This window comes from the organism of the source record quoted next, unplaced genomic scaffold (genome assembly GCF_019419815.1).
Source record: "Pyrus x bretschneideri cultivar Hongxiangsu unplaced genomic scaffold, Pyrus_bretschneideri_v1 Contig68, whole genome shotgun sequence".
NCBI classification, from domain to species: domain Eukaryota; kingdom Viridiplantae; phylum Streptophyta; class Magnoliopsida; order Rosales; family Rosaceae; genus Pyrus; species Pyrus x bretschneideri.
Genome location: NW_025999807.1, coordinates 1,444,174 through 1,456,546, shown reverse-complemented (window position 1 = coordinate 1,456,546; position 12,373 = coordinate 1,444,174). Strand labels below are relative to the sequence as shown.

Genomic DNA, 12,373 nt, shown 5'->3' with positions numbered 1-12,373 from the left:
TATTCTTTGTTAACCCACATCACCCCTTACCTAGCCTAGAGTAGGACTTTTCTATACCCTTGTTCTTAAAGTATAGTGAGCATGACTTAAGTGAATTCCTTTTGAGTACATTATGCAAGAAAATGAGTGTGGGGGAGTAAAAGTTTGTTCTTACGTTTATATGTATGTTTTGTGATAAAAAAAAAAAAAAAAAAAAAAAAAAAAAGAAAAAAAAAAAAGGAGTGAAAATAAGTAAGAATGAACTCACGAGCGTTGATGGTTGAAGAAAGGGTCCAAAAAGTGAATATGGCCCTAAGTTTTGTGTGACTTTCCCTTGGGTGTTCAAAGTTGACTTCTGCGTTCTTAAGGGAATTCTAAGTGCCTGATTCAATACTTTGCTCACTATTGCTTTAAGAATGTTTGTTTTCCATATCCCTTCTTTGTTATCCACACGCCCCAAGCCCCATTACAACCCTTGACTTCTATCTTGAGTGTTGTGCATTTCAATTGTGGAGTTTGAACTTGGTATGAGCATATGGTGTCACTGGTTCTCGCGTCTAAGTAGTAGCATTCCATTCATGAGATCATATCTAAACATGCTTATTAACTCCAGAAATTGCGTTCTTTGTGATACATATATGTGAGTGTTCGGTTTCATGTTTACATCAATCTTCTCACATATACTTAGTGTAGGGTGTGTAGTCAGAAAATCTGAGTAAAAATTGAGTGCATATCTTGTGAGGAATTGAGCAAATTCTCTAAGGCATGTTACTACATTCAAAACATGGTTTTAAATGCTTAATTGTGAAATAATATGTGGTGACTATGATTAAGAATGTACTTAAGTGTGAAGATGACTAAAATCTGTGGGAATGATGATTTTTTTTAACATGTCATGTGCATTGGAAATCCCTAAGACGGTTGTTGGAAGGTTTAGGTTGTGTTTTACTTGTTTTGTTTCGTTTCGTTTTGTTTTTCTTTCTGTTTTGCTCGAGGACTAGCAAAAGCTAAGTGTGGGGGTATTTGATAGGAGCATATTTAGGCGACTTACTTAGCTTGTTTTCGTGCATCTATGTTGTTAATTCATAGTTGTTTTAGTAGTTTAAGCCATTTTCGTGTGTTTTTAGGTTCATATGGCTAAGGAAGCAAAAAGATGCATTTTGGAGCAAAAAGAATGGACGAAATTGAAGACCTAAAGACCTTTTGTTTGAGCAATATCAAGGAATCCTACCTATTCTAGGTCACAAAACAATGTCCCTTCCAAACATTGTTACCCTTGCCGTGTGTCCCTTGGTGTTTCCCTTCTTTGCCATGCAAGGAAGGGCCTTGTTTCCTGTTTTAAATCATACACTCATTCACTTATCATAACCATTCACTTATCACTTCCATTCCCTTATCACTTATCACTTATCAAACCATTCACTTATCACTTATCACTTCTATTCACTTATCACTTATCACTTATCACTTATCATACTCATAATCATCTACACATTTCAACCATTTAAACATATGCATTTCAACTCACATGCACACCCACCTCTTTCCACCTAATCCACATGCTTTCACAACCTAAAACACATGCACATGCACCACTAATCCCTTCACTTTCATGCCATCATTTCTCCCCCCCCCCTTTGCCGTGCAATACACATCAACACATTCCAGTTTTTCCCCTTCTCTTTGCAGCCACAAGTCACATGCATTCACTTCATCATTACACCACCACTCATTCTTTAAATCCACATGCACATTCAATCATTCACTCAAGCCCCCTTGTGAAGGAAAATTTGTGAAAAACATGTTCATTTAAGCAACATCAATAGCATGCAATTAACAATTAAAGGCGGAATCATGCTTGTATGCACTTAAAACAAAACATTTACCCATGAAATTCAAAGCCTAGTAAATAGGTGAATCAAGACTCAACTCAAAAATAAAGTGAGTTGAGAAATCAATACCTTTGTAGATTCCTCTTTGCATAAGCAAAGGCTAATCACCCAAAGAGAGGGTCTTCATTCCTTGCATCTTGGATCCATGGATTTGGATGGATGAAAAGGTTTCTCCAAGTTCCCAAAATTGAGAACCTCTAAGTCTCCACACCAAGGTATATTGAAGAAGAAATGAGTGACCTAGAGGAAGTAAGATTGCTAGATTTTCCCCTCTAGATTGGCCGAATTCTTTGAGAGCAAAGGGAGGTTTGTGTTCTCATCTTTACTCCCTAGAAAACCCTTAGGATGAAATGGCTATAAAGATGTCTTTATACCACCTCACAATGGAGTGGCAAACTTGCAATTAAGCCAAGTTCACTACCCTCCTCTAAATGGCCGGCCTATGGGGATTAATTGGGCTATTTGGGCCTTTGTGAATCATTATTCATTAAGTTGTCATACAACTTAAGTCAATGGGCTTGACGTTCGAAGCCCATTGGGCCTTAAGGTCCAAAACTATCCCGAGGTCTTCAACGAATTTATTCGTTTGATTAATAATCATATTAATTAATCCTTGCCATAAATAATTAAACCATTTAATTATTCTTACTCATCTCCGTTGAATCTTCAAACTCTACCTTACACGGTGTACGATCCATTAGGTTCCTTTTAGCGAGGCAGTGGGCGATTCAAACTCTTTCAAATCGATTGTGAATTGAAACTTACTTTCAATTCTCCCGTTAGTGATAATACACTTTTAGGGCTTCCACAAACCATGAGTGACACCTAGCAGCATATCATGGTTACCCAAGCTAATCAGAAGAGGTTGAGAACCTATTCAGTTTAGGATTACAAATGCAATACGGTCTTTCTCTAATACAATACTCTTGACCACATTGTTTGGTTTGATAGTTTATTCATGTCTACTATCCAATGTGAATCTTGTGCTTATATGATTACCTTGAATGTGATCTGGAACGCATTCCAACATCTCATTCATACTCTGGCCAGAGATTCTAAATCATATCATAGAGTATTCTCCCTCAAACAGTTTGAAGGTTAGAGATCCCTTGTTGCGCATTCACTTGCCTCCATGGCTAAGTGGCTTAACCCCAACGATGCCGTGGACACCCTGATAGAGTGACGTTGACATAATCAAAGATTAAGGACCTAACCACAAGACAACTGTGATGCCTCAGGTCAAAAGACTAATTTGCATTATCCCAACCATGAGTTCTCATGTGACATGAATATGAGAACTCTTCGTTGATCGTGTTCAGTGAACTCATTCTCTATTGAGCACCTACGTACTTGTCTTGATGTCACACACACCAATGACTCGAGACTAGTCACTCTCCCTGAGAGAAGACATAGCACGTACTGATCTTAACGGACTGTCAATGCCCAATTGACAATCCTATGATCAGGAACGTTTAGGATGTGTCAACGAAAGAATGGTCTCATGAATCTAACTTCTTTAGATCGCATTCTTCCAATCACATATTCCTTGGACTTATCGTTTAAGCATATAACATTTATATGAGACGGCTCAAACAATAATGTTTGCCCTTTAAACTACATTAGTTTGAAATGTCCGTAAAGTATCATCATATGATTGGTTTTAGGGCACATTTCCAACACCTTGTGCCATGTTTCCCCCTTTGTTCCCATCCATCACATGCATCATCATCAAACAAACACTCAATGCCGTGCATTCCCTTGCATTTCCACAATCTTAATCATTCAACACATGCATCAACACACCAACAACAATCAATGCCGTGCACTCCTTGAGCATTTCCAGTTTTTCCCTTTACATTTCACATGCATCTCCACATTCCTACTTCATCATTTCAGCCACCATTCATTCTTTAATCCACATGCATTCACACACACTTCACACAAACAACATCCACATGCAAGCACATGCTTCCCCAACAAACAAATCAGCCAACACATGCACAAATCCATCCATGTCGTGGGTTCCCTTTGCTCCCCTTGTGCAATTCCAGCTTTCACATGTTGTCCTAGCTGTTTTTTTCCATCATTCCTCCACACAAACACCTTAAACAAACAGCCATATGTTCCCTCCACTCCTCCTATAAATACCCTAGCATTCATTCATTCATGAATCATCTCATTCACAACACAACACTCCTCAAAATCATCCATTCTTCTTCTTAGCCGTGAGTCCCCCTTAGAATCCAAAAACTATTCTTCCATTTCCACCACTCCTCATCCATTTCCATAATCCCCCAATCTATTCAACACACCAACAACATCCCTTAGTCCTTGTGCCACAATAAAGAGGAAGATAAGAGGGCCTAAACGTTCATACAATTCAAGATTGAGTTGTTGGAATGTTTAGGCGTTTCTTTGATTTCAATGTTTAATTTCAATTCTCTTTGTTTTGTAATATGAGGAACTAAACCCTTTTTGGCTAGGGGTGATTTCAATACCATGATTATTTATGTGATATGAATTGATGAATTCCGGTTATGAACTCTTGATTCGTGAATGCAATTGGCTTAACTATTTGATGATTAACTTATTTGTGTTTGTTGATTGAGGGTCGACACTTAATTAGCATGCATGAGTATGTGGCTAAAGTTTAAGAAGGTTTCACATAATCGTTACTAACTTATACTTGAAAGTAGTGAAGGTCGCTTGTCACGATCGCGTTAAGTTTAATTCTTAGCATGAGTAACATGATGTCATAGTTGCAAATGCTTTGTCAATGCTTATGGTTTTCATTATTCTTAATGATCTTCGATTGTATCTCTATTATGATGACATGTAGGGAACTTTTGAGAATGTTTTGGGTTGTCGAATGATGCCATCCAATCCAATAATATAAGGAAAATCTGAGGGTTAACTAGTGATGTCACGGTTAATTTGGGGCATTGTCGTTCATAATTCAATGAAGGAATAACTGGAAATTGATTCATATGCATAAATATCATGTGTGGAGAAAGAACCTCTAGCTAATTCACCAACCATCTTGTTTCACAACACTTGTTTACAATCTGTCCATTTTTGCATTTTGTTTGTTTATTTCAACTTCGTAAAAACTAAAACCCCCTTTTTTTATTTCCTTGTTCCCAAGTGTCTTAAATCTGTTTTAATTTAGTTTTTATGTTTTTAAGTCAATTTAGAAGGTTTTAGCAAGCCCTCCTAATCCCCGGTCTAGAACGATCCCTCACTTATCCATTCTACTACAATTGTCAAACGAGGGTTTAATTTGAGTGTCAAGTAATTCTCACATCAAATTTTGAAGATGCATTTTGGAGCATTTTGGAGCAAAATTGGGCTTGGAATGGATAGCATATGCTTGGAGCAAAAAGAATGGACGAAATTGAAGACCTAAAGACCTTTTGTTTGAGCAATATCAAGGAATCCTACCTATTCTAGGTCACAAAACAATGTCCCTTCCAAACATTGTTACCCTTGCCGTGTGTCCCTTGGTGTTTCCCTTCCTTGCCATGTGAACCTAAAAACACACGAAAATGGCTTAAACTACTAAAACAACTATGAATTAACAACATAGATGCACGAAAACAAGCTAAGTAAGTCGCCTAAATATGCTCCTATCACATTTCCACCACTCCCCAAACCATTCACACCATCAAACTATCCTTAGACCTTGTGCCACAATAAAGAGGAAGAGAAGAGGGCCTAAACGTTCATACAATTCAAGTTTGAGTTGTTGGAATGTTTAGGTGTTTCTTTGATTTCAATGTTTAATTTCAATTCTCTTTGTTTTGTACGTATGAGGAACTAAACCCCCCCTTGGCTAGGGGAGGATTCGAAATATATGTTTATGCTTGCAATATGATTTGATTACTTCTAATTGCGTTTCATAAGTTGTGAATTCAATTTGTTTAACTGTTTGATTGATAACTTATTTATGTATGTTTATTGAGAGTGCACGCTTAATTTTCATGCATGAATATGACGCTAGAATATAAGTGAGTTTCACCTAATAGTTATGAACTTATATTCACAAGTAGTGGAGGTTGCTTATAAACAATCGCGTTAAATGAATTTTTGGCAAGAGTATCATGCATTCATAGTTACAATTGCCTCGTCAACACTTATAATTTTCATAGAACATAATGATCTCTCATTGTATCTCTTCTATGCATTCATGTTGAGAACCATTGGAGAATGATTTGAATTGTCGCATGCATCATCCAATTCAATAACATAAGGAAAATTTGAGAGTTAATTAGTGCATCACGGTTAACTTGGGGTGTTGAGCATCATGGTTTATTGAAAAGCAATTGGAAATCGTTTTATATGCAAGTGTAACATGTGTGGAGATGAACCCCTTAGCTAGCCATCCCATCCATTCTATTCCGTCAAATTCGTTTTACAATCTGTTTTGTTTCCAAGTTTTTGTTTTAATTTCAAATTCATCCAAAACCAATCCCCCTTTACTTTATTGTCCAAATTAGTTAGAAAGTGTCTTAGTTTGTGTTTTTAAGTGTTTTGATTCAATTTGTTGCACAAATTCGTCCAAATTCACCAAGGTGCTCAAAACTGCCCAGAAAGTGTTTTTAAGGCAGTTTTGAGTGTTTTAGGTGATGTTTGAGTCTTTTGGTTTGTTTTAGTGTTTTAAGCGTTTAGTTTCGCATTCTTTGAGTCTAGTTTAGTGTTTTAAACTTTATTTTACGTTTTTGAGTCAGTTTCCAAGTGATTTGCAATCCCTCCTAATCCCCGGTTAAGAACGATCCCTACTTACATACTTACTACAATTGATAAAAAGAGGGTTTAATTTGTGCGCGTATAATTCTCGCATCAGCACCCCTAGTTAATCCCCGGTTAGAACAATCCCTACTTACATCATTACTACAATTGTCACAAATAGGGTTTAATTTGTGTGTCACATTCATAACGCATCACTTCACAATTTTAAAGTTAATTTTCATGCCAATATTATAAAATTTGTACAAGAAACATAAGAGTGCATAAGTTCATGAAGAGTTCCACTTAAAAAAAAAAGAATTAATTTAACATTTTTCTATTTTAGCCATTGTTGTATAGTTGACATCACAGTTTACACGTCCTACATCACTATACATCGTTGCTTTCTTACTCTCTTGGGCCAAATCTAAACCAACCAAGACAAATAAAATACTAAACACAGTTTATACAACTAAAAAGACATAAATGAAAACATTGAACAACCAACCTCTTTGAAAGATCACTAGTTCCAAGCTTTGAATGTTTGATTACTTTCACAACAACCAAATTAATCAAAAACAAAAACAAACCCCATTAACTAAATCAACCTAAAAGAGAAAACCAATACAAATCCACAGGGACAGAGAAACACACATTCACCCACACACATATATATAATCCAATACACACATGTATAAAATATATAATTAAATGAGATACCTTGATGGCCTCTGAATTTGCAACTGTTCTTAGAAAGGAACAGCAAAATGAAATAGTTCTAACAATAAGAGAGGATAAGGCTCCATCATTTTGCTCAGCAATATTTAGATATAACCTGCCTATTCAATATTTAGTATAACTATGGATTTTAATTATTTTCTTTTACTATGCTTCTTCTTTTGCCTTACTCTCTTAAGTGATAACCGACACTATGAATTTTAACTATTTTGTTTTATTCTGTTTCCTCTTCCCCATAACTTTCAGGAGGAGACCTCCTCTTCCAAAAGGAGCCAAGTTTTAACCTCGGTGTGTGTGTGCGCGCGCGTGCACGTGTCTACATGAATACATAAATGTATAGAGAGAGAGAGAAAGAAAGATGAAAGAGAACATAATTGGGAAATTTTATTTGACGTAGATGTTTTTACCATATCCTCTTCTACCCATAACGTTTTATGATGATCCCCATTAGACTAAATGCTTCTCCTCTCACCCATAACGTTTTATGATGAACCCCATTAGACTAAATGCTTCTCCTCTCATAGTTATAAGAATTCAATCACAATTTTCTACATGCATAATTTAACACTCTCCAAAATTCTAATTAAAACTTTAAGAATTTAACTGAGAGAAAGCGGTATGACTTAATTTGTGGAACCACACCATGGTAAAGTTAAAAGGGTGATGTCAATTGATACCCTCAATCAATTGAGGATCCAATTGATGATCCACTGCAGCAATAATCAGAGGAACTTGAGGGCATTTTAATTCATTAGGAAAAACACACAAAAACCCTAAAAGGAAACAGCTGCCAAAATGGAGGATGACATTGTTGTGGATGCCAAGGGACCCACGGAACCCATGAATTTCCAGCTGGATGGAAACATATAGTTGAGTGTGGAGGATATTACACACAGATTAGACTTGGGTGTGCAACGGGAAACAAAACCCAGACCAAATATTTCACAAAAATTAATAACAACTCCAAAAATGGGTTTAAAAAAAAAATACCTCAGTTTAGATTTGCAGAGAGGCCGTGCCCAAAGTGGCCTGAAAATTCGTGGGAAATCCGGCAACAATCCGGTATGGCAGACGGAAAAAGAAACAAATAGTCTTCCGCCAATGGTTGGAAGTGGAGGATCAAACCTGGAGACGAATTTTACCTGGAGATTTCGACAAAGTACTAAGAAATCAACATGCAATTTGACCCTAAACCCTAAATAACAAAAACCCATCGAAAATCAGAAACCCTTACCTTGATTTTGGGACTTGATTCGCGTCAGCTTTGAGATTCGCGTGGCTGCCCATCGTTTAGAATGAGAGAGAGAGACAACCGACAGAGTAGTGGTGGTGGTTGGATTTGAGATTGTGAAGAGGAAAGACAAGTATGGGTTCAAGATTTGGGGTTCAAGGTTGTTAAGAGGAGAGAGAGGTCTACGGGAAAGAGAGAGGGAGAGATGAGCGAGAGGGAAGAGAGAGGTCTACAAGAAAGAAAGAGGAGATGCAGGACTATGGGAAAAGAGAGGTCTACGGGAAAGAAAGAGGAGATGCAGGTCTACGCGAAAGAAAGAACGATAAGGAAGAGAGAGATCTATGGGGTTCAAGGTTGCCAAACTTGGAAAATTGAAAAAAAAAAAAAAGCCTAATTTTCACTATTACACAGCCAAAATTATTACAACCGGCGCGACGTAGGTATACAATTTGTCGTCACGCAAAATGGTTTTGCGCGATGACCACATTAAGGCATCTTTTTTTAAATTATTACAAAAATTACTGAAAATGTGACTTTACTCCTTTCAAATTCAATTTTTTTTTTACATAAACCCCACAATAATATATTTTTCTAACAAAAACCCACAATAATGTTTTTTACATATATATCATTCAATTTCTTAAGTGTTATATGTTGGAAATGTGCCCTAAAACCAATCATATGATGATACTTTACGGACATTTCAAACTAATGTAGTTTAAATGTAAAGGGCAAAGATTATTGTTTGAGCCGTCTCATATAAATGTTATATGCTTAAACGATAAGTCCAAGGAATATGTGATTGGAAGAATGCGATCTAAAGAAGTTAGATTCATGAGACCATTCTTTCGTTGACACATCCTAAACATTCCTGATCATAGGATTGTCAATTGGGCATTAACAGTCCGTTAAGATCAGTACGTGCTATGTCTTCTCTCAGGGAGAGTGACTAGTCTCGAGTCATTGGTGTGTGTGACATCAAGACAAGTACGTAGGTGCTCAATAGAGAATGAGTTCACTGAACACGATCAACGAAGAGTTCTCATATTCATGTCACATGAGAACTCATGGTTGGGATAATGCAAATTAGTCTTTTGACCTGAGGCATCACAGTTGTCTTGTGGTTAGGTCCTTAATCTTTGAATATGTCAAAGTCACTCCATCAGGAGGGTGTCCACGGCATCGTTGGGGTTAAGCCACTTAGCCATGGAGGCAAGTGAATGCGCAACAAGGGATCTCTAACCTTCAAACTGTTTGAGGGAGAATACTCTATGATATGATTAAGAATCTTTGGCCAAAGTATGAATGAGATTTAGGAATGTGTTCCAAATCACATTCAAGGTAATCATATAAGCACAAGACTCACATTGGATAGTAGACATGAATAAACTATCAAACCAAACAATGTGGTCAAGAGTATTGTATTAGAGAAAGACCGTATTGCATTTGTAATCCTAAAACTGAATAGGTTCTCCACCTCTTCTGATTAGCTTGGGTAACCATGACATGCTGCTAGACGTCAACCATGGTTTGTGGAAGCCCTAAAAGTGTATTATCACTAACGGGAGAATTGAAAGTAAGTTTCAATTCACAATCGATTAGAAAGAGTTTTAATCGCCCACTGCCTCGCTAAAAGGAACCTAATGGATCGTTCACCGAGTAAGGTAGAGTTTGAAGAAACAACGGAGATGAGTAAGAATAATTAAATGGTTTAATTATTTATCTAAGGCTAGGATTAATTAATATGTTAATTAATCAAACGAATAAGTTCGTTAAAGACCTCGGGTTAGTTTTGGGCCGCAAGGCCCAATGGGATTTGAATGTCAAGCCCATTAACTCAAGTTGTATGACAACTTGAATAAACAAAGGGCTTGAAAGCCCAATAAACCTATAGGCCCGCCATGTTAGAAGAATAGGGCTTTTGGTCCATTAGGTCACTTATTTGAAGGGACTATATAAAAGACTTTATAGCCTAAAATTCATTAAGGGTTGTTTTTGGGGAAAGGATGAGAACACAAGCTCTCCTTTCTCTCTAAAAATTTCGGCCACCTTGGAGGGATCATCTAGCAATCAAACTCCTCCAAGGTCACTCATTTCTTCTTCATTATGCCTTGGTGATGAATCATTAGAGGTTCTCAATTTTGGGAACTTTGGAGAAACCTTTTCATCCATCCAAATCCATGGATCTAAGATGCAAGGAATGAAGGCCCTCTCTTTGGGTGATTAGCCTTTGCTTATGCAAAGAGGAATCTACAAAGGTATTGATTTCTCAACTCACTTTGTTTTGAGTTGAGTCTTGGTTCACCTATCTACTAGGCTTTGAAGTTCATGGGTTAAGTTTTGTTTTTGAGTGCATATAAACATGATTCCGCCTTTTAATTGTTAATTGCATGTTGTTGATGTTGCTCAAATGAACTTGTTTTTCACAAATCTTCCTTCATTATAAGTACAAAATAAATAAATTAAAATCTATTTAGTAGACATATATACCATTGAACTTGATGGGAAACGCATTGTACGAAACTAGTTTCAAAGATCCAACAGTCAAACTTGTTTGTACATGCTTCGAGATCGCATATGCCAAAAATTGTAAAAAACAAACATGCAGAGATCAAGTAACAGGACAAAACTTTTCGACGGTTATAAACGAAAAAGCACAATTTAACGGTAGTTTTAACACCGATTTTGATGATTTTTTACAGATACACTCTTGGATCCTATATAAATACAATGAACTAATTTGATCGTCAATTAAAAATATCTACACAAGTGGATACCAAAAAATCTTATGTTATACTTAATGAAAGTATAAATAAACTCTAGGTGTTAGTGAATCTATCGTTTTGATGGGAAACACATTGTACAAAAACTAGTTTTAACGATCCAACCATCAAACTTGTTTGTATATGCTTCAAGATCGCATACGCCAAAAATCACAAAAAACAAACATTTAGATATCATGTAATGGGATAAAACTTTTCGACGGTTATAAACAAAAATCACGATTTAACGGTAGTTTTAACTCCGATTTTGATGATTTTTTTACAGCTACACTCTTGTATCCTACATGAATACAATGAACAAATTTAAAATATTTACACAAGTGGATACCACAAAATCTTATGTTATACTTAATGAAAGTATAAATAAACTCTAAGTGTTAGTAAATCTATCGTTTTGATGGAGTACGCAATGTACGAAACTAATTTCAATGATGTAACCGTCAAACTTGTTTGTATATACTTCGAGATCACATACGCCAAAAATCGCAAAAGCCAAACATTCAAGTAACGGGACAAAACTTTTTGACGGTTATAAACGAAAAATCAAGATTTAACGATTATTTTAACTCCGATTTTAATGATTTTTTTATAGCTACACTCCTTGACCCTATATGAATACAATGAACTAATTTGATCTTCAATTTAAAATATTTACACTAGTAGATACCACAAAATCTTATGTTATACTTAATGAAAGTATAAATAAACTTTAAGTGTTAGTGAATCTATTGTTTTGTTGGGATACACATTGTACGAAACTAGTTTCAACGATCCAACCGTCATACTTGTTTGTATACACTTTGAGATCACATGCACCAAAAATCGTAAAAAGGAAACATTCAGAGATCAAGTAATAGCACAAAACTTTTCAACAGTTATAAACAAAAAATCATGATTTAACGGTTATTTTAACTCTGATTTCCTTGACCCCATATGAATACAATGAACTAATTCGATCTTCAATTTAAAATATTTACACTAGTGGATGCCTAAATCTTATGTTATACTTGATGAAAGTAGTAAAA

At 36.1% G+C, this 12,373-nt stretch overlaps 1 long non-coding RNA gene across 1 annotated transcript in view; it reads right to left on the bottom strand.

Moving 5' to 3' along the window:
• The window catches only part of LOC125472230, a 52,959-nt gene extending 44,031 nt beyond the window's left edge, over positions 1-8,928 (bottom strand). The window contains exons 1-2 of the long non-coding RNA XR_007254165.1: positions 8,569-8,928; positions 8,325-8,476 (exon numbers count right to left, since the gene is read on the bottom strand). This is a non-coding gene — a long non-coding RNA (uncharacterized LOC125472230). The remainder of the gene's footprint in view (positions 1-8,324; positions 8,477-8,568) is intronic.
• Positions 8,929-12,373: the final 3,445 nt, after the last annotated feature.